Source organism: Sorex fumeus, unplaced genomic scaffold (genome assembly GCF_029834395.1).
Source record: "Sorex fumeus unplaced genomic scaffold, SorFum_2.1 ptg000037l, whole genome shotgun sequence".
NCBI classification, from domain to species: Eukaryota; Metazoa; Chordata; class Mammalia; order Eulipotyphla; family Soricidae; genus Sorex; species Sorex fumeus.
This window is the reverse complement of record NW_026606094.1, coordinates 75,148,122-75,171,622: the sequence shown is the minus strand read 5'-3', so window position 1 is coordinate 75,171,622 and position 23,501 is coordinate 75,148,122. Positions and strand designations below refer to the sequence as shown.

Below are 23,501 nucleotides of genomic sequence, written 5' to 3'. Positions count from 1 at the left end.
TCTGTACTCAGGGATCACTTCTGATGGTGCTGGGGGACCATAAGTGGTACTGAAGGTTGAACAGGTCGGCTACATACAAGACAAGTGCCTTACCTCCTGTACTCTCTCACTGGTCCCCAGAAGGTTTCTCTTCTAGTGGAGTCAAAGATATCCACCTTTTCTTTGGATGTGGATACGTATGCTTTTTATAGTATTTTTAGGAAATCTTTCTGACTCTGAAGTTACAATCTTCATATTTAGGTATTTAATTCACTTAGAATTCATTTCACCTACAGTTTGTTGAGGTGAGTATTCAACTACATATGTTTACTTATGAAAAGACAACTGGTTTTGTTTTACTGCCAAAGGATTAGAATTGCTAAAGGAGAGAATCTGCTCCTTTCCTTCCATATTTTAGAATATATATTTTACTTATATATTGGAGTCTGCTCATTCAAGTATACTGTTATCAACACCAAAAGTCAGCTTAATGAAACTCCATCACAATTCCAAATCAAAATAAATTACAAGTCAAGCTACAAAAAAACAATTTGGGGCCACTAATATATTGTAACATGGTATTTCATAGAGCATACCATATTTAACTCACCAAGATCATTTGAAAAAATAGGGACTCCTATTAGCTAAGATATCATTGAAAAAGATAGAATCCCTCTCCTTAAACAGCTCACAGTTCAGTTAACAGAACAGATGTGACCAAATGATTGCAATGCAATGTCATAATACTATGCTGAGACAGATCTAGAAAGTACTGTGATAAAAAGTTGACAGTCGACAGTAAGTTAAAGTCTCAGTAAATGTATCTTAAATAATTTTAGTGGCTCTAATGCCTTTGGTTTAAACTTTTAAAAGAGATTCCTTTTATTTATTAATTATTGTATGAAAGTTTAAGTTCATCAATTATATAATTAAAATACAAGTGTATAATATCAAAGAAGCTAACTTTTTAAAAAACAATCTTGTTAGATGTCAGATTATTCCAAATTAATATGTGACCAAAGGGAGACTGCACCAATCACTAATAATAACAACGTAAAAATTTAGCCAATGAATACCTTTCTACAAGTACACCATGGCATGCAAAATGATGATGGAAGTTTACATCAATTGTGATAGCAGTGGCCATAACTTTCTCCTTACAGGATTCCACCGTTTCAGGAATCAAGAAAGAGTAAAGTAGCAAGAAAGAGTCGAATGGCAACACTGGAACTTTATAAGGTGCCTGTTAAATTGACAAATGAGGGTGGGGGACACCGACAGAGGGAAGATGACACTGGTGGAGGGATTCATGTTCAATAATTGTATGACTAAAATTCAACTATCAGCCTTGTAAATCATGGCACTTTAATTTAAAAAAATTTTTTTAAAGAAAAAGAGTAGATGTTGGCAAACCAACAATTTTGCTGAAATATCAGCAAACCCAAATTGCAGTGGTACCTTGTTCAATGTAGCTCTGGAGAAATCTTGATGGGGCACTTGTAAGGCATTTTCTATCAAAGACTGCAAATACATTGCTTCTTTGTACCAAAGAAGTAGGGAAGGCTGCTGAAGGCAGAACCAAAGAGCCACCTCATTCAGGTACATGGCTGGGGCCACCTCTGCATCAAAGAACACCCTGGTAACTCTTCCCAGGACCTCTTTCTCACTGTGATGACCGTGAATCATTCTGATAACTTTAGTTTTCACGCAGCAGAGACATAGATGGACCAAACTCTAAGCAAATAAGACACACACCAGATTCTCCTGGAGGCAATTTAAGTACTTTTGTAGAAACGATGTCTCCACAATGAAACATGCACTGTGATTTTGTTGAATAGCACGTTTATAATTATGATTCCTACAAATAGGGCAAAAGTGGCGCAAAAGCTGCAGACACAAGATGATGGTGTCAATCCACAAACTCAGATTGGTACTTGCTTCAGTAGTGATTGGTGCACCTATATTGCAGAGAAAGAATTAAGTTCTAAAAGGATGACTTTTCTGAGTGTGGCATAGTGCTCATTTTACAGTTCCGCTTCCAGTCTCCCAGTGATTCTGCATGCAGAAGGTGGGAACAAATGTTCACTTTGGAGCTTCTACCCATGATACATTTCACTCATAATTCTACTCAGTCTGTGAGATAATGTTAGATGAGAAAACTAATATCTTAAAAGGATCGAGAACTTACAAAGTTACAAAGAGACTTTTTAAAAATATGGGGGCTGGGATTATTCAGTTATAATGCCATCATGTGCCATCGAACTGGCCTCAAGCCCATGAGGAAAGAAACTCTGTTTTTGACCTAACTCTGCCGATGTCTTCTTTTGTTGCAATGCTTAGGGTTTCCCCTGGTTCAATGCTCAGGGATAACTCCTGGCTCTTGGGACTGTGCATAGTGCTGGAGAGCAGGCTGGATCAGCACACACAAGTTCTTCCTGCTGACTCTGCTCATAAGTCACTCAAGGCAGGGCTCAGGAGAACATATGCAGTGCAGGGGATGGAACCCAGGTTGGCAGCACGCAAAAAGGGCTTCACCACTTCAAAGGGTCTATACCACCCCTCCAGGCAGGTCAATTGTAATCAAAATGACAAAAATCAAAGATAGAGACAGAATATTGAAAGTGGCAAACTCAGAAAAGAAACTTACATACAAAAGAAAGCCTGTAAGAGTGACAAGAGATCTTTCAAATGAAACCTGAGCCCAGAGAAAATAGAGAGATGTGGTACAAAAACTCAGTGAACAGAAGACATCACCAAGAATCCTCCATCCAACTAGTTTATCATTCAGACTGGAAGGAACAATACTGAGCTTCAAGGACAGGCTTCAAGGACAGGGTTAGGGAATCTCGAAACCAGTCTTGCAAGGAGCATTAAAAGAGTTTTCTTAAAGGCAAAAGAAACTCCTCAGCACTTGGCACTGAGTATGGTGTAAATTCATGGCACCGATGGTTGCCCTTTACTAGACTGAGAAAGGTTAATTTACTCCTACCCTACTAAGGAATTTTATACATGCCCATAATTAGCATTTCATTTATAGCAAATTTGTATAATCTAAGCAGGTGTTTTTTTTAACATCCATAGAGATTTTTATTACAATGCTTGACTTATTAATGCAAGCATTTAGGCAATACCTACAAGATAATATTTTCTAATATAAAGCCAATATTCCCTTTATTAGGATAAAACACAATGTTATATTCCTTAGTACTATTCATATTCTCCTTAAACTTTTCTTAACTCTCTTCACTCTAACTAAATTTTACATTTGTAGGATTTGTATATTTCATGTAAATATTAAAATGTACAAGCACAAAATTATTTCATCAATTTTTAATAATATACCTGTAAAATACATATATATAATTTTTGAAAAAATAACTATCATTTTATCACTGATTTAAAATTTTGCATAATTCTGGGAGTTTGCTCTAGTCATCGATTTGTTTAGGTGTCACCCCCTGCACAATAATAAAATTTTAAAAAGAGAGAACTCTGTCCCAAACATGAGATTGAAAAAGGGAATCATAGCAATAAAACAACAAATAGTCAAAGTCATTAGAACTGAAGATTTTGTCTACAGAAATGAGCTTACATTGGGACAGGTGGAAGTAAGGGATGGGTGTATTCTTGAAAAGCATGAGTAACAGTACTGTAAATCCCTGTGCCTCAATTAAAATGGCTAAAAAATATGCATAAGGGCCTAAGCAATAATACAGTGGATATGGCGTTTTCCCTGGCATTTGGCTGACCTTGCTTCAATCTCCAGCTTCCCCGAATCCCACCAGGAGTGATCTTTGAGTGCAGAGACAGGAGTAAGCCCTGAGCACTACCTAGTGTGGCCCTCAAACAAAAATCATTGTCACTGTCCTCCTGTTGTTCATCAATTTGCTTGAGAGGGCCCAGTAACACTGTGAGACTTGTTACTGTGTTTAGCATATCAAATACATCACGGGTAGTTTACCAGGCTTTGCAGTGTGGGTGAGATACTCTCCGTAGCTTGCCGAGCTCTCAGAGAGGGGCAGAGGAATCGAACTTGGGTTGGCCGTGTCGGCCATGTGCAAGGCAAACATCCTACCCACTGTGCTATTGCTCCAGCCCAACAAAAATAAAATAATAAAAATAATAAATAATTCTCTATGTCCTGACGACTCCTAATTCCACTGCTTCCATCCTTTCTCTAACAATAAGCAGCTATCCTAAGGAGATAACTTCAAGTAAAATTTTTACAGAGCACCAAATTAGACTGTTTCCCCAGAATTAAGTATCTAAAGTTTACCCAAATTTTAACCTCAAAGAACAAACAGTGGTTCCATGTGCTTACTCAGTAAAATAGAAATTATTCTTCATTTTACATAGCCACAGTAAGACTTCACAATATTTCTTAAAATGGCTTATGACAGAAGGTTAAAAGAAAGCAAAAGAGAGTAAGCAATTTAATTAAAACATTTCCTTTGAGCTGAGTATTCTCTCTTTTATGAGGTCAAAGTAACAATATCAGTTTAGATTCAGATATAATATAGCACAGCGGGTAGGGCGTTCGCCTTACAAGCGGCCAACATGGCCGACCCGAGTTCGATTCCTCCGCTCCTCTCGGAGAGCCCGGCAAGCTACCGAGAGTATTCGATATGCCAGACACAGTAACAACAAAATCTCCAATGGAGACGTTACTGGGCCCGCTCGAGCAAATCGACGATCAACGGGAGGGCCTTTACCTTTACCTTTTATCAGGACATCTCAGCACTAATTTGTAGCCCATTAGTCAAGATACAATAAGTCAGTGAGTGAGCCTGTTAAGTATAACCTGTTTTAATAGTTACTGCACACATATGTGTGTTTCTCTTACATCTATTAATTCTGACATCTTGATAAATAAAAAGCAAGGTCATAAATGATTCTGTGAACTAGGTAAAAACACAGCTGAAATGGAAAAAAAGGACTCATTTCAATGAGTCTGGTCTAATAATCTCACTTTTAGAAATTTTTTGTAAGGAATAACTAAAGATATAATCAAAAATTTATGAAGAAGGGTGTGAATTACTATTGATTAAAATAAAACCATGGAAAAACATAAATGTTTAAAAATTAACACTTATGAATGATTATAATACAAAAAATTTAAGTTTTCCAAAATGTTGTTTTGATACTAAAGAAAGATCAGTATTCAAAATTGTATATACTACAAAAACTTTATTTTTTCTAATGGTGAGGAAAAATTAATATAAGGCAATATAGTAGGTCAATATGAGAATAAGGTAATAAAATCACCAATGATTTCATTTTATTCTGTGCACCTTTCCAATTTTTAAAATTATAGTACAAGGATTATAAACTCAAAAAATTATTTAGAGGGCTGGAGCAATAGCACAGTGGGTAGGGCATTTGCCTTGCACACAGCTGACCTAGGTTCAATTCCCTGCATCCCATATGGTCCCCTGAGTACTGCCAGGTGTAATTCCTGAGTGCATGAACCAGGAATAACCCCTGTGCACCACCAGGTGTGACCCAAAAAGCAAAAAAAAAAAAAAAGTAGGTGGCTACTTTTACATCAGCCTCATATTAGCTTCTTATGTCAATCCAACTGGTAGCAACAAAATAAAGGGACATAATACATAAAAGACTCTACTTCTATATATGTGAAACAGAACATAGAGCTCAGGATATAACTGTATCTCTTTTGACAGAATATTAATGCTGATAGCACTAATGGAATGAAACCAGAATGACATGAATAAAACGTTATTTTCCTCAATCAATGTTACAATATTATAGTTATAAGATGATGGAAAATAAATACTCAGTGTGAAAACAGAGGAAGAGCTTTTCAAACAAGCACAGTATAGCAATGCATCCAATTTCACTTCTAGAACAGAGTATGGGTGAACTGCTGCAATGCTGCTGAAATAAGCAAAATCGACAGCAACTGTTGCTTTCTCACTGCCAAATCATATTCTGCCAATGGTGTCTCTGAGGACAGAAATTCTACAAATGACTGTCACTGAAGGTAAATTGTTGGTTAACAGACATGTTTTCATGGAACTACGTGTACACATCAACATAACACTTGCCTTGATACGAGGAAATGCTAAATCTTAATTTCCCATCTCTGCAATTAGCATAAAATCATATGCCATGTGTTTTTAAAATAAAAGAAACAGAAAAAGAATGTCTATGAAAGAGTTAACAGTAGCACACATTGTGCATATACCTAGGCCAAAGGTCTTCTAACTGTAGCCCTGGAGGAAATGATTCACAGTTTCAGCCTCTAAAGTGGCTGGGTGACTGATAGAATATGCCTCAAAGAATACATAAGCCCACTCATATTCATGTACATGTCCATTTCAGTGGAGAATCTGAATTATAGAAGAGATCAATGCCTTAGGAGAGAGTGAAGTAAATAAAGGACCTAGCATGTAAATGGCTCCTTTACTCTAAAGTCCTACAGGGGAAACTCTTAAGGCATTAAGTTCTACATATGATACAAATGGCAAGAAATGCATTAGGAAAAAAATGTATGTCATAGAATGTACTTAAAGGATCCAGAGTAATTGTACAGTGGCTAAAATGGCTTGCCTTACAGATAGCCTACTGGGGTTCGACCCCCAGTATCCCATATGGTCCCTGAGCCTGGCAGGAGCGATCCCTGGGCACAGAACTGGGAATTAACCCTGAGCACTGCCAGATATGACCAAAAAAAAAAAAAAGAACTTGTTTATAAATTTAAAATAACTCCCTCATGTTTCTAATAAAAATGATACAGATTTTATTTGAACTCATCATTAATTTCAAAATAAAATAGACAAATTTATTTTCCAATGTTGAGCAGGGTGACAGGCACTGGAGCAGGAAAAAAACGACCTTGCAAAACGGCCCTCAGGTGAAGAGGAAATAACTGGGCAAAGATCGCAAAACAGGGCGCCTGCATCATGTGTCCGGCCTTGAGCCTCACTCAATCCCCTAGTCACTACACCTAAAATGCAGAAACCACCACCTACGCCTTTAGTAAGTCATCCTAACAGCAACATATAGCCATGAAGTGGACTGGACAGGGGGCATAGCAGAATAGAAAGATGATAGGCCAATAGTGTTAAGCTCTATGTGATCGGACCTCCTGAAACCCAAGACCCTCTATAAAAATGTGTGTATTCGGCAATAAATGAGCTGCTCTCCATATACTGCTCTCAGAGAAGTTTCTCTGCATGCTTGTCCTCCTCTGCGCCTCGGCTAGGCCCCCGCTGGGACTCAGTGCACAACATGTCTGTGCTTGTTGGGGATAACTCTTCCCAAACATCCCAAGGACATTTTCCTATTAATTCTTTCTTTAAAGTAAGAAAGTGGAAAAAAAATACACCTGTGATAATACTTCAGTACAGTGACCAAAAAGAATATTTTGAATTTCATGGACCCCTTTAGGTTTTGCAACAACAAACAGAAGCTTTATAAAATCACATCGTGATGAAATTATACTGCAAAATAAAGAGTTCTGGGAATTTTGTTCTGGGAATTTTTTTCTCAATCCTAACACCAGTGCTGCAAAACTCAAATGAGTCCCTTGAGAGTAGTAGAAAATACTTTTCTTTGGTGGTCTCTACAAGAACAAATGCAGGAGCTTTCTCACTGACAATGGTGGCTAAGTTATGTCCTCTTGCCTCCTGTTTCCATATGGATATCCTTCCTGAACACACACGAAAAGAGCAGTGGCAAAGCAGCACAAAATAAGACTATTTCCTGCATTAGAAGTAATTTCCTCTAAACCTGAGGCTCTGTTTCTCAAAAGGAAAGCCAGGTTAAGCAGAGAGAGTTAGACCTTCAAAAACGATTTCCACCAAAATCTTGATCTATCCTGGGCGCATAGAGACCCAGCTATGTGATGTTTTAACAAACAAATGTTCTGGTCAGCATTAAAACCACTAAGTATTAGAAGTGAATGTTTCTAAATCTTGCTATTTGACAAAGAATCATTCTCCTAAACAGCTCCTGTACAATTACCATGCCAAAGTGAAATTAAAAGTGCAATTACAAAGCATTTGAAAAAAAATTTTTTTAAACACAGGCACATATTGGTCAAAAATCTACTTTCTGCATGCTGCATTACATACACTACAGACAAAATTTAGTTGCATATATTTAAACTGGAAAAACAACATATGTCTAGACCTGCTTTACAATAGCAGAGACCGAGGCCCATGTGATGAATGAGAGAGAGGACACTAACAAAGATCGGACTCACCCAAGCCAGTGCTTATTTGCCCAAGCCATACTGCATTAGAAGTAATTCTAATTCTGCTTAAATATGAATTAGTAACTCCCTAATACTATACTCCTGTATTTATTAGTATTAGTATTAGTATAAGTAACTCCCATTCTGCTTAAATATGTATGTTGTAAAGCTGTACAAATTCAAAGTCTCTGAATGTTCAAAAGGAATAAAAAGATGTGATCTGTGGCTCAGTGATGGCCAGGAAAGCTGGGGGATGTTTCGAACACAGACTCTGAATGGAGGCTACACGGCCCTAATACCTGGCCTAACCCAGAGGTGGGCGAGGTTTTCAGAGCAGCCACCTTTTGATCTCCCCTGCCATATCCCATAAGACCCACAAATTGGTCTCTTATTCAGAATTCTCACCAGGGCAGCATGGTTACCCCCAACTATATTAGGCCAATATCCATTAGCCCCTACTCTCATCAGCATATCCCCCAAACTTACAAAATTAACAGGGAATGCTAGAAACAGTACAACTCTGATCAAAAAGTAACAGTAAGTTCAGGCAACAGAACACATTATCTGAATTAACACAAGAGGCTCCATACAAATATACAGGGGCATCACATTGGAAGGGAATATCCTGACAGGGAAAGAAGAGACCACCATCTATCAGGCTCCCCAAGAGTCCCACTGCAGTGAAGGAGGGGGGTACTGAGAATGTATTAAAAAGATCCACCTCCAGACTACCACAGTTACTCTGGGGAAACAGTGCAGAACCCCAGCACAAGAAGTGGATAAAGTTAGGAGCCCTGCAGCCTCAACAAGAAATATCCATATACATAATCTCTCTGATAAAGAATTCAGTAATAGGGAGGATGTTTAAGGTAAGGTAAGGCCCTCCCGTTGATCGTCGATTTGCTCGAGCGGGCCCAGTAACGTCTCCATTGGAGACTTTGTTGTTACTGTGTCTGGCATATCGAATACTCTCGGTAGCTTTCCGGGCTCTCCAAGAGGGGCGGAGGAATTGAACTCGGGTCGGCCATGTTGGCCGCTTGTAAGGCGAACGCCCTACCTCTACATGACAAAATTGATGAGCTTGAAGATGAGATGCAGAAAACCTGAAGGCAACAGCAAAAGATGGGAAAAGACCTCAAAATAACTTAAGGGCAGATAAGAGAATATGGGATGAATTCAAAAGAAAGAACATAAGCATCATTAGAGTCCCAGAGGGACAAGGAAGCAAATCCAATGAAGTAGTAATAGTTAAAGACATCATTGCTGAAAAGTTCATAGAGCTGGAGAACACAGGCATCCAATCCAAGAAGCCCGAAGGGTACCAGCTAAAAGAGACCCTAATAAAGACTCCAAGACATATCCTAACCAGAATAACAAACACCATAGATAAGAGATACAATACTGAAAGCAGCAAGATCAAAGAAGGAAATTACATACAAACAGGTTCTTCAGGTTTACAGCAGATCTATCAAAGAAGTCTTCTAGGCCTAAAGATAATGGTGGAATATAGTTAAAAAAATAAATAAAAACAAAAACCTTAATAAAATGGAGGCTTCACCAGGAATACTTTATCAACCTAAACTCTCATATAGATTTGAAGGATGAGATACAAATTCATGGAGAAACAACAGCTCAGGAACTTCACAAACTCAAAACCAGTTTTGAAAGAAACACAACAGGCAAAACAAGCCTCACAAAAACACAACAGTCTTCTGAAGAAAGATGATACAAAACCCCATGACAATAATTTCTCTCTGTGTCAATGGTCTAAATGCACCAACTAAGAGGCATGGGGCATGGGGTGGCAAAATGGATTTAAAAATGAATCCAACATTCTGCTGCCTCCAAGAAACACATTTGAACAATCAGAACAAATGAAAATTCAAAGTCAAAGACAAGAAAACAATTCATTAAGCAAACAACTCTTTTAAAAAGGCTGGGGTGGTCATACTAGTATCAGACAATATAGATTTTTGGCTAAAAAAGGTTAGAAGAGACAGCAAAGGCCATTTCTTAGTAATCAAGGGACACGTACATCAGGAAGAAATTACACTCCTAAACATATATGCACCCAATGAGGAACAGCAAAATACTAACAATTAACAACTGCTAATAGACGTCAAGGAGGATATTGGTAGCAAATACAGTAGTAGTTGGAGACTTCAGCACTGCTTTGGCAACCCTTGATAGATCAATGGGACTAAAACTCAGCAAGGAAATACTGGCTATGAAGGATGAAATGGAAGAGAGGGGACTAATAAATAGATACAGGGCTTTTCATCTCTCAAAAGCCAAACACACATTCTTCTCCAGTGCGCATGGGATATTCTCCAAGACAGACCACATGCTGAGCCACAAAACATACCTCCATAAAATTAAGAGAATAGAGAATAGAAATCAACTATCTTTTCAAACCAGGAGGCACTGAAAATGGAAGTTAATCACACAGAGAAATGGAGAGTCAAATCGAACACCTGGAAATTGAACAGCTCACTACAGAAACAACCAGTGGGTTAGAGAGAAAATCAAAGAGGAAGTCAAAGGATTCCTGGAAAGAAATGAGTGTGAGGACACGAGCTACCAGAACTTGTGGGATACAGCAAAAGCCGTGTTAAAAGAAAAGTTTATATAGCTCTGCAAGCATACATCTGGAAGGAAGAAAGGGCCCACACAAATAACTTGATTTCACAGCTTAAGATCTTGGAAAGTGACCAATGAAAGGAGCCCAAGCCAGGCAGGAGGAAGGAAATAATAAAACTTAGAGCAGAAATTAATGAGTTGGAATCCCCCAAAACAATCCAAAACATCAATGAAATCAAGAGCTGGTTCTCTGAAAAAATAAACAAGATCGATAAACCACTAGCAAGACTCACAAAGAGAAAGAACCCTAATAAACAGTATCAGAAATGAAAAAGGGACATCACAACAGAAATCATAGAAATTCAAAGGGTCATCAAAGATTACTTTGAGAATCTTCATGCCATGAAACAAATGAACCTAGAAGAAATAGATAAATTCCTGGATTCCTATAACATCCCATGGCTGAAATAAATAAAAGAACAAAAATAAGTGATTCAAGCATTATTGTGGAACATTTGAAAATGTAACAAAGCAAATCACAATAAGTGGAAAAAGAGAGATGAAGGTTCAAAGAATGAAGACTTGTACCTGAGGTGGGACTCAGCTATAAAGTGCACAGTCAGCAGAACCTGGGACAGGTGAAGCCCTAGGTCTGGCGGCCAGCACCATACATTGTAATGCATTAGAGTACATTTGAGAAATAAAGAATCATTCAGAATGATTAAGTTTCCAAGGAAAAAACTACTTTTTGAAAATGTTAAGAAAATGAAAGCAAAACAAAATCAAGAAAGAAAAGGAGATATAACAACAAATAAGGGTAGCATTTTTTTAAAGGAGACAAGCATATGTCAGAGAACTTCAATGTATGTCTCCAGTGACCCAGGGAAAGCTAACAGAAGCAGATGAAGTCACACACAGAAAGAGTATTCAATGTCTAAATTTTGAAGATGGTTATCTATATCAAGTAAACAAGTTACATCCAGCATTTTGCCTAGCCTTTCACATAGCAATGTGGACTACTGATTTCAAGACATTATTTAATGGTGAGGTATCATTTCACAGAATAGGAAAACAAATTCCCCATGGGAAAATGCACAAAACATAATCACAAAGCTACTCAAGTCTTCTACCAAACAGTGAAAAGTAAAAAAAAAAAAAAGTCTAACAATTAGTGTAATCATGAAAAACCACTATGGTGGTCTACAGAGATGAATTAAACAACCAAGTATAAACCACAACAAGAAAACTATCATAACTATTATGGATTTGCATGTGAAGTATTGTTCTCTTTTTCTTTTAACTCCCACTGATGTCAAGAGAATCCAGGTTTAAGTATTTTATCCTTTGTCAGTGGACATTGAGAGGACAAGACAGTGTTGCAATTTTCCACCCTCAGCTGGGTTTCATTTAGATGAAAAATGTGGACCTTATAAAGCCAAGTCAATCAAATGTCTTGGTTTGAGTGGGTGGAGGAAGAGAGAAGAGAGGAATTCTCCTGAGTTTTGCTTTCTAAATGCCATAGATATTCTCTCTACTTTGAGCTGCAGTAAATTCTGGAAATCCATAAAACACTGAGGTGTGAGAAAAGGAAATGCAGTAATCCATTTTATCTATATTGGAACTGTCAATAGGGGTGGGTGTATCAGGACCATAAAACACGTTTAAAAGCAGAATCAAGTATTTAAAACTACTTGAATGCGAAGTATTGACTCATTAGAAGATAATGTCCTAGAACCTCAACTGTCAGAAATCGAGAGAGCAAATTGTACTGTGATGTATCCTGATGCTTACTGTGAATTGTATCTGGCCATACAACCCGTGTTGCCAAAAAAGTCAGGATTTATACCTGCTGTACTGAGACCATTAGTAATATTGTTCTTCTTTCCTCTCCAAAATATTTAGTTTGGACTAGAATTAAATAGCCACCCAAAACTCACAGCAAATAAAATATTATTTTCATAAAACCTCACGTTTCAGGAGAAGAGGAAACTTGTATTAAAATCATATGTACATAAAAACATACATGTACATACAAACAAGTGTACATCCATAGTGTATTCTAGTCATAGCTCTGAAAATTGTGTGACCTGGGTCTAATCACTTCCTGGCTGTTCCTGTTTCTTCATGTATAGAGGATAGTAACACTAGCCATTTCAGAATCATATTAAGGATGAAATAAGAAAATAAATATCTTCTGCCCATTAGCCAAGTGATTGTTTGCATGCTAGCAATGAGTATATACCAATGAGCACCTCAGAGCCCAAGTTTCTTCAGATACAAATTGAGTATAAGAATGATGTAGATGATAGTGATAATAATACCACCAAATTTCCCAGTCACATAGCAGATCCCATTAGAAAATCCATGGAATCTGCCTCATAAATATTCATAAATATCTACTATGCCTGGTACAAAAAAATCCTGTTCAGTAAAAGTATGTTTCTTTCTTTCATTAACTCTGCCCGCACTGTGGTACTAATGAGCCTGAGCCACCGTGGTTTTCATCTTATAAAGAGAAATTCTACACCTGCAGAAATGAAGCACAGGAAAGAACAGCAGTGAATCATCAGCCACGACTGGCTAGAAAATAATCCCTGAAAGGAAAACAACAGACAGTGAAATTAACTGTCTCAGAGGAGCAAAACTGTAAAGAGCTTCAATATTTCAGAATGCCTGGGAGGTGCATGAGTTTTGAGATGTGAATTGCTGTACTCTCCTGTTTTCTCTTATATTCATAATTTTCCCCAGCTATGCCACTAAACCCCAACCTAGTCAGCTAGAGGTATCTAGATCAGCCCTGAAACAAGGATCCATTAGTTATAAAGATATATTTCAATATTTCCTAACCTCAAGTGCTGTGAAATGCCTACGGTTTTTAACCTATGTAGAAGCTGACAAGGGTCTTTGCCATGGACAAGCCTCCTGGATGAGAGAACGCAGAGGACTGGGTCTCACTCGGGGCAACGGCAGGTTGTGACCTGCCCAAGCTCAGGTCCCCAGAGTTGATGGGAAATGCATCAGTGGCATCTACGCCAGCAAATACAGAGCTGAGAGAACTCAAGTCATTTTTGTTCAGGCACAACCAATGGTTCTCAGGACTTATTCCTGCCTTAGTGCTCGGGAATCACTCCTGGAGGTCTCAGGGGCACCATCTGGGTTGCTGGGAACCGAAAACCGGGTCAGCCGCATACAAGGCAAGCATCCTGCCCTCAGTCCTGTTGCTCCAGGCCCTGGTGAACACTGATGCCTAAAATACTCTTCCTTTGCCCTAGGGGGAACACCCGTTACTCAGCTAGCTCCAGCTTAGAAAATGTTCTTATAGTTGGAAATGATCTCCCTGGACAAAAACTGAGTATTGAAAGTAGATCATGAAATATACAATGTAACTCTTCAGTATTTGCATTGCAAACCATAAAGCCCAAAATGTAAGAGAGAGAGCAAGTGAGCGAGAAAGAGAAAGAGAGAGAGAGAGAGAGAGAGAGAGAGAGAGAGAGAGAGAGAGAGAGGAAAAGTGCCTACCATGGAGATGGGGGGATTGCAGACAATGGTGATGGCAAACGTACACTGGTGAAGGGACAGGTGTTGAAACATGATATGACTGAAATCCAATAATGAACAACTTTGTAACTGTGTATCTCATTGTGATTCAATTAAAAAAAATTTAAAAGTTTTGAAAAAGAAAAGAAAATGTCATTGAAAGAACAGTCCTGAGCAAAGGTAGTGACCTGCCCTCCCCCACACCCCAACATCAATGCAATGCCTTCCACCCCCTGTTCTGCATCTTGATCAGTTAGGGAAATATTAAGCACAGGGATGGGGCTTTTAAAAAGTTACTTTAGAGCAGAACTTAGAGCCTTTTAATAACCCAGTGTGGCTTAGTGAATGTCTACCAGGAGGATATAGATTGCAGTGTTTCTAAACCCATTTTTCACGAAACACCTACTAACCTCACCCAGGGGAATATCCTTGGATCTCAGTCTGGGAAATCAGGACCATTTCTAGCATGTGCCCCAAATCATCATTCTTTCTTGTACAAGGTTAGGTAATATTTTCCCATTTATTTCCTAAAATCCCAAATCTGCAGGGAAGTGTTTACATAAAGAAGTGCTTTTTCAAAGTATTAAGTTGTTGAAAGCAAAAAACTGTCGAGTTCCTCTGTGCAAAAGAACCCTTAAAAATAATTGAGATAATGTAGGTAAAGTACTTAGCACTAGTTGGCACGCAGTAAATGCTCAAAAAATAAAAAAAAAACTAGCAGCTATTCTAAGTCTGAGCCGTTTTTATCACGGGGCACTCACAGACCCCTCTTTGTTGTAACACACTGAATTCTTATTATAAGTAAGCTGGTGTGGCCATAGTAACATCAGGCCATGACTAGTGATTTTTCCTTCTACCACTGTACATTTTCCTACATGCCATGTTTCCATTCTCCTCATGCCAATAGTTTGTTCCACAAACTGGACCTTATAAGCCTCGACGTTTATTTTAGTCTAAATTTGATCAATGTTGCTCAAAGCCAGTCCTCCTCTTTGTTGTCTTCGAACACAAAATATTAGATACCTATTTTCTGAGAAGAGACCACTCAAAGCTTCCAGATGTGCTGGTCCATCTCTGCCCCCTCCCCAGGGATGTCACTAAGACCCCATGTTGGATCTGTAATGCAAGATCTGAATGACAAGGCTGGTTCCTGCAGCTCCACATCGGAAGGAGGGTGAGTCCTCCTTAACATTTCCCAGTAAAGGAACATCAGGTCAGCTGGAGTCCAGCTCAGAGAGCTCTTAATTCTCTGCCTCTTCCAGCTGCTTGAGCAACACTGCGTTATCTTAGGAGCCTTTCCAGGAGGGAGCCCTGGAAGGCAGGCTGGCACCAGGTCCAATGAAACATTTACCATCATAACAACTTTCTTAAATTGCACCTCTGGGTGTCATCATCAGCCTTGGAACTGATTTGCCACTGGACAATGGGTTGGAGGAAGAAGGCTTAATGTCTTCATTAAGATTAATTAATGTCTTCATTAAGGATCAGTAGCAATGTCTAAGTTTAGATGAGAAGTAGGGAAGGGAGAACTTCTCCAATTTTACCAGCATGGCAGATCACAAAAGGCAAAGAGCAAGAAAGTAGTCTGGTGTTCCTCTGTTTGCCTTTCAAAGGTCTGCATGTTCTTAGGTAAGTGCTCTGCCTCCTCACTGCTCAGTTTCTTGTCTATAAACTAAATGTCATTTCCATTATTTCATACCTTAGAGGAGTAATTCATAAATTTTAGAAATATTCATTTATATCCAATCATAGAGGGTTTTTATTCTTACCATAACATGGTGGTGACTATCAGCAAACAGGGGCTAGGAGGACTGATCAGTGGTTGGAATCAACCACAAGTGTGTGTGGGGAAGAGGGTAGGTAAGATAAAGAAGGGACCAGTAGGACAATAATAGCTGGAAATGACCACACTGGACAAGAACTGAGGGTTAAAAGTAGGTAAAAAGATGTAACTGATAACCTTTCAGTGTCTGTATTGCAAACCACAATGACCAAAAGGGAGAGAGAGAGAGAAAGGAAGGAGAGAGAGGAGAGAAAGAGAGAGAGAGAAGAAAAGCACCTGCCACTGAGGCAGGCAAGGAGAGGGGGGTGATTGGAGGGAAACTGGGGACTGATGCTAGGAAATATACATGGGTGATGGAACACTGTGTGACTGAAAACTAAACATGAACAGCTTTATAAAGGTCTCTCTCATAGTGATTCTGTATCACTGTCATCCTGTTGTTCATCAATTTCCTCGAGCAGGTGCCAGTAACGTCTCCTTCATCCTAACCCTGAGATTTTAGAAAGTGCCACATTCGAGGCTCTTTCAGGGTCAGGAGAATGAGACCCATCATTGTTACTGGTTTTTGGCATACTGAATACTCCACAGGGAGTTTGCCAAACTGTGCTGTGCGGGCAGGATACTTTCAGTAGCCTGCCAGATTCTCCAGAGTAAGAACTAGATAATAGGCCATTGATGGGATTACACAGCGCCGGGGGCAGTTGGTGGGTGTAACACTTACATACTAGAAGATGGGGGATCTGGGTGGAGGAGGCCCAGTCCTGATTCTGAGCAGGTTTGAAGATCTAAGACCCGGGTCCCGCACACCTGGGTTCTTCTGCCGGTTCCTTCATGCATGAGGCTCGTCCGAACGTGTGGAGCGTGGTCTTAAGCATGGCTATGGCTGGAACCGGAGGTCTTCAGCTGCCAAGGCTCTGCTCGGGACAGGGAAGGAAACTCAACCCACCCTCCTCCAAGGGGCCCCAGTGAGGATAGTGATTAAAACATTTAATACAAAAACAAAAAGAAATATAAAATAACTTGTATTACTTCAGCGTTCTAGACCTTTCTTGCATAGCAGCTAAGCAAGAAAACACTCTCTTAAAAAAAAAAAACACTTTCTCTGTTTCTAAAATTTTAAATACAAATTTCTATAAATATTTCACATGAGGAAGAAACAGATAAATAAGAATTCTCACCAAAATTGTACCAAACTGTACCAAAAATCCCTGCTTAAAATATGATATAGTCGAGAGGGTAGGAGAGCAAGTAGGGTGCTTGTTCGGCATGTGGCTGACACAGATTCAATCCCTGCCATCAATATGGTCCCTTGAGCCCACCAGGAGTAAGTCCTGAGCACCACCGGGTGTGACGCCAACCCCCTCCCCCAATATTATTATATTTAGTATCTGCAAATACTTTGGAATATCATTTCTAATCAAACCTTTTTAAGAGTTAGTTCTGATTAACTCCCTTAATGGTAGAGTTCTCTTCAGTTACAAGAAAGGGGCCACACAGTTTTCCAAGCCTTGCATCAGACTCACCCGGGAAAAATCATTCAATACTTCTCTTCTCCCCTGACATTCAGTGAAACTCCCAGGATGGGATTGAGGAAGCTGCATTTTTATAGGCTTTCTTCTGGGGTTCAGCCCAATGCAAGCTTTAGAGCGACTCAAGGACTGAGTGCAGACAATTCGAACACTCTGGCCAGGAATTGAGAGCAATCTCAAGTCATTCTCTCAAAATGACAAGCACACTTATCCTGTTACTTCCTGTAACCATTTCTTCAGATACAGAATCAAAAAGCACAGAAAAACAAATGTGCCACATAGACAAGGTGTCCGCATGCATTGTGCTAGCTACCTGGTGATGGGAAACATGGAGGCATCCAGCAGCTGAAGAGAAAGTCAGTGCTGAGAGCTGAAGGCAAAATGACACAGAGGGGCAGAGAAGGCCAAGAGTGTGTCCTTTCAAACAAGTCAGGAAATTAATCGGACGTTTTGACCTTTCTTTTTTATCTTTTTTTAATCATTTTTCCCCCAATTTATTTAAGCATCGTGGTTTACAAAGTTGTTCATGGTGATTTGTTCCAGGCGTTCAATATTCCAACCCCAACCCAACCACCACTATCACCTTCCCTCCACCATTGTCTCCATTTTCCCAACCACCTCTAAAGACTGCACCCATAACAGATCCACAATACTTTTTATTTTTGTGAAGAAATTCTAGAAAATGGGAGAGAAAGAGTAACATGTTTAAGACAGAAACAAGCTTCTCCAGAAGAGACAGCCTCATAAAGCAAAAGAAAAGAATTATATACTATGAGTGGGGAAGTGGCGAATGCCCGAAAATGGAATGCCTACTTTCTTTTATTTTATTTGCTTTAGTTGAAAAGGGAACAAAAATATCCCTTTGACTTTGGCTTCTCCATTTAAGAGAACACTAGACTGCTCAGATGTGTTAGTTTAATGAAGTCCTGGCTGTCTGGTGGCAGTTTACCCCAATTACAAGACTTTTCTTTTTTTAGACTAAAACAAGTCTTGAGAAGTTCTGTCTTTGATATAAAAACAGAAATTAAGATCAGAGAGATAGTACAGTGGAGACTGCACTAGACTGCATGTGGCACCACATATGGTCCCCTGAGCCACACTAGAACTGATTCCTGAAGACTAAGTCAGGAGTAAGACCGGAGCACCATTGGGTGGTCCACCCCCACCCACCCCAACACCCCACCCCCACCCTCCACCAAAAGAGAGAGAGAGAGAGAGAGAGAGAGAGAGAGAGAGAGAGAGAGAGAGAGAAAACAAAATAAAAACAGAAAAGAAAATTGTTTCCTAAATATCCCTGTATGCTCCTTCTTATCTCTTGGGGCATTTACAAATTTCAAATTCTACAAACAGAATTGTGTTGCTAAAATAAGCAAGTTATTTATAAGGGGTTTTGTTTGTTTTCTCTGTGTATTCTTGACACAACTCTAAAACAGCTCCATCAGAGCTCCTACCAAGCCTCAGGATCAGCATAGAGCAGCTCACCCAAATGCCTGACTCTGCACCCTCCCTGGGGCACCCTCAGCCACAGGGGAAAGAGGGGCAAAGGTTCTTGCCATGTTCTCTGCGACAGAACAGGAAACAAGCAAGTCTAGTTTCCACATGGTCTCTGCTATAGAATAGGCCAAGGCGAGTCTAGTTTTCACAGGGTCTGCTACAGAACAGGCCCCAGCGAGCATCTGAAGGGGTCTCAGAGCTTGTCACAGTCATTGCCCCTTCTATTCCCTCTGACCTGACTAGTTTCCTGCCTTGCTGACGACAACCTTACTCTCAAATCAGCAAGAGTCTGATTGTGCTCACAGGGCTCACAGTGAACACTGCTCCGGCTGTGTGGGAAGGGCCACTTGCCTCTGGTGACACAGACCTAGTGACAGAGAACAGGCCACACTATTCTCTCCCAGCAGGATTTCTTCCAGAGTGCTCATGACCGACAAAATTGAAATATATGTCTCTTCATATACAAAGCAAACAGTATTATTAATCACACATTTAAAAATCTTGATACTTCTGCTTTTCTTTCTAGAAAGAGAAGCTCTTTCCTCTTTATAGAAAGCCGTGTATAATCATTAGGGCTCTATTCATAAACTTTCATGTGAGCAGAAGGTCATCGTTATTTTTTCTTTTCTAAATAACAAAAATCCACCATGCACTTTATTTATTTTTGTTTTGTTTGGGGATGGAGCGATAGCAGGGCTGGAGTGATAGCACAGCGGTAGGGCGTTTGCCTTGCACGCAGCCAACATGGCCGACCGGAGTTCGATTCCTCCGCCCCTCTCGGAGAGCCCGGCAAGCTACCGAGAGTATCTCGCCCCCACGGCAGAGCCTGGCAAGCTCCCCGTGACCTATTCGATATGCCAAACACAGTAACAACAAAGTCTCCAATGGAGACGTTACTGGGCCCACTCGAGCAAATCAATGATCAACAGGAGGGCCTTTACTTTACTTACTTACTTTTGTTTGGGGTAGTGCTCAGGGCTTACTCCAGGGTCTCTCATGGCATTCTGTCTCTACAGCCCCTGTTTTACTATTCTTTTAAGGAAGAAATTAAGGTAGGAAAATCAAAAGTAACAACATTTTGTTAGAGAGCAAGACTGGGCTTCTGACCAACACAAAATAATCACCAAGTTTATGATACTATTACTTCTATAATCATATTCTGATATAAAATATTCAGTCCCTCTGAAAACGAGCTAGAAGTGAGAGAACTTTCTTAAAGTAAATCACCAACAGAAAGAACAATCAACTAATCTGCAACAGTAAATATTTACTCTTTGTGGTACACATCAAATATACAGTGGTCTGCATCAGAATAATATTTATTCACAAAGTGAAATGAATTACTTACATGTTACTATGAAGCAGTATACCACATTTTCCCCCAAAGAAAGAAACATACTATGTGAATGTTATTGGAACCAGCAGCTAGAGTAACTTCTAGTAAACTGTATTTATTAAAAGCTCTAGTAGCTGTGAGTGTGTATACACACACACACACACACACGAAATATGCTAGAGATTTAATTTCACAATAAAAAAAACCTCGATAAACCATACAGTCCCATTTTTTAAAAATGTCTATTTTTTATATTTTCATGTAATATACTCACAAATCTGGGAGTGTGTACTATCTACATATATATTAATTTCTAACTTAATTTTTCTGTATAGTGAGATTGTGATAATTTTTATTTCCTTCTTTTCATATTTTCTGCCAGAATTCTATTGCTTAGTACTTTTAGAAGTTATACTTAAAAATGAGGAAAATAACTATGCCCTGTCCTAACTTTGGAGTGGGATCCTGGCAACCGACCAGATTTTCTCCAAGACAGGTCTGTGTTGCTGAGTAGATCAGCAAAAACCTTTCCCTGTCGGTATGGGGCACACACAGAACACTATTCCAGGATCTTTATTGTTGTCTTCCAGGATCTTTATTGTTGTCTTCATCATCTTTTTAAATCTGAAATCCCTCTATGTCTTCACATTCCAGAATGACTAAGGAAAGACAAGAGTATATTTTTGCAATAACTGGATTTTGCTGCACTCTGCTGGAATATTCTCTGGTATTCCATACAAGTGATCCTTGCTACATCCAGCTAAAATGTTCACATGGAGGTCTGCACATTTGTACTAAATAAAAGTATTCTTTATCCAATAAAATGGATATAGTTTACAAACATTACACCAAGGATCACCATGCTCCCATACTAATAAAGGGCTTCTTACAGTATGTGCTTTTAATATTTATTTTGTACCCTCTCAAAGATCTATTGTTCCTTATTTCTTCAAAACAAACTCAAATTAGCTATCTTAGCCCTTGTAAAGGCTCCTGTAAATTTCCTAGATGTACCTAACAAGCTACAGAGTATCCCGCCCATACGGCAGAGCCTGGCAAGTTCTCCGTGGCGTATTAGATATGCCCAAAACAGTAACGAGTCTTAAAATGGAGATGTTAGTGGTGCCCGCTCGAGCAAACTGATGAACAATGGGAGGACAGTGCTACAGTGCTACCTAACAAGACTTATTTTATAGACATTACAATCATTCTTTACCCTTACAAAATTAAGGCAGTTTTGCAGCTTCCTGGGAAATGGTCAAATGACTGACATTCGCTTTGTCCTAACCACCAGCTTCCCCATTATCATTTTTGTCCCTTTCCCCCGAAAAACCCCTGCAGTTAGCACCAAGCATGAAGCTCTTGTGGTAAAAAGTAAATTCATTTGTGTTGGTCCAAGATTCCACAAAACAGTATCCAGAGAGGCCTCAGTAACTCAGATGCAATGGAGAAGAATCGTGGCCAGCTTGCTACAAATATCTCCGAGGGCACTGTAGCACTGTCCTCCCATTGTTCATTGATTTGCTGGAGCTGGCACCAGTAACGTTTCCATTGTGAGACTTGTTACTGTTTTTGGTATATCGAATATGCCACAGGGAGCTTGCCAGGCTCTGCCGTGCAGGCAGGATACTCTCGGTAGCTTGCTGGGCTCTCCGAGAGGGATGGAGAAATCGAACCGGGGTCAGCTGCAGGCAAGGCAAATGCCCTACCTGCTATGCTATCACTCCAGCCCCATCTCTGAGGGCAGTGAGGAAAAATCTTTACCTAAGCCCTGTCTTGAGAATTGCAAATACAGACACTGGCAAGAGTCCCAGCATCCACAAAATGCTCTATTTGTACTAATGCCTGCTAAAATGATGCTTTGGTCTCTTTGCCTGGAAAGAGAAGTCTGGGATCACCTCATCTTTGGATTTGAGAATCTGCGTAAATTGCTTAAAGAGGGCACACAAGGCAAGTTTCCATGGAACATTTTTCATGTGCAAAGGCAAAAGCAAGGGGCTCCACAGCATCTCCCTCTCTACAGAGAGTAAGTGTGGCACAGTCTGAAAGAATATTGGAGCAAACCTCCCCCCCCTACACTCCCAGGAGCATGCAAAGCACCCACGTAACAGCTAAATGCAGACCTCATGGCTGAAACTGAGAGGTTTCACAGGGCATCAGTAACAAGTCATGAGGTCAGGACAGGGAGGCACTGTCCTGGCCAGGGAAAAGAGAGAGAGAGCCTAGGCCCAACCCTTCAACTTCATTCCATCCTAGAATCACCCAACAGAAAATCATCCTCCTTTCAGGAAAGTGGGAGCCGAGAGGCAGAGAGCATCAGCCACTCAGGACTGACTACCACAGGTGGAAAACTGTGAAGTCAATAGCTCTGTCCAGCCCCAAAACCCCTTCAGATTCCACAATTTTTTAAAGCCCACTTCAGCTACTTCGTTTGGGTAGCTAGTGAATCTCTAGGGATGCTTCCCATTCATTACAAAATGAGGGAACAAAACCTTATTTCCAAGACTTCTCCATACTCCCCAAGTGTGCAAACATGCCAAATTCATTGTTCACAGGATCTGCTCATATCTTCTGCTGCCTCATCTGTCTTTTTATCCCCCGATGTGACATAAGAATGTAAACTCTCCAGGGCTAAAAAAAAATGAGTAAATCAGTCAACCAAGGGACCCCTAAGACTTCTAAGTCAGATTGCTGAGCTTAGTTTATAATTGTCAATAATGTTCCTTCTGAACATGCTGATGTATAATGGTGTAGACTAGCTACTGAATAAAATCACGTCAAACCAATATGAAAATATGTAACATGATCTCAGAAAAATTTTCCCTACAGCTACTCTCATTTAAGTGTGCAAACATGCCAAAAAAAGATCTAATATTCTAATTATTTTTTACTGTTTTAATCGAATCACTGTTACAAAGCTTTTGTGATTGAGCTTCAGTCATACAACGATCAAACACCCTTTCCTCCCCAGTGTACATTTTCCACCACCAATATCTATAGTATCCCTCCTGCCACCCCCATCCACCCCCTGCCTCTATGGCAGGC

General features: G+C 39.7%; 1 protein-coding gene across 1 annotated transcript in view; it reads right to left on the bottom strand.

The window, feature by feature from the left end:
* Positions 1–23,501, bottom strand: part of BBS9 (Bardet-Biedl syndrome 9) — a 567,629-nt gene that overhangs the window by 193,507 nt on the left and 350,621 nt on the right. The window lies entirely within an intron of this gene.